Below are 254 nucleotides of genomic sequence, written 5' to 3'. Positions count from 1 at the left end.
AATCTAAGGGATGTTCCACCCACAATCAAAAAGCCACGCCCGCAAATAACGCAATATATCTCCCCTCTCCAGTATATCCTCTCTCTCACTTCTCGCTGTTGTTGTTCGTCGTTTCAATACATTTTCTTCGGCAGGTCGTGTTTTGACAACTGCTGGGTCGTTGTCCTTGATATTTATATGTATTCTTATGTCTTTGATAATTTATATATATTTTTATGTCTTGTTTAATTATCTTGTGGGGATTTCTGTTTAAG

Source organism: Penaeus monodon, chromosome 32 (genome assembly GCF_015228065.2).
Source record: "Penaeus monodon isolate SGIC_2016 chromosome 32, NSTDA_Pmon_1, whole genome shotgun sequence".
Taxonomy (NCBI): domain Eukaryota; kingdom Metazoa; phylum Arthropoda; class Malacostraca; order Decapoda; family Penaeidae; genus Penaeus; species Penaeus monodon.
Note: the sequence above shows the minus strand (reverse complement) of the source record.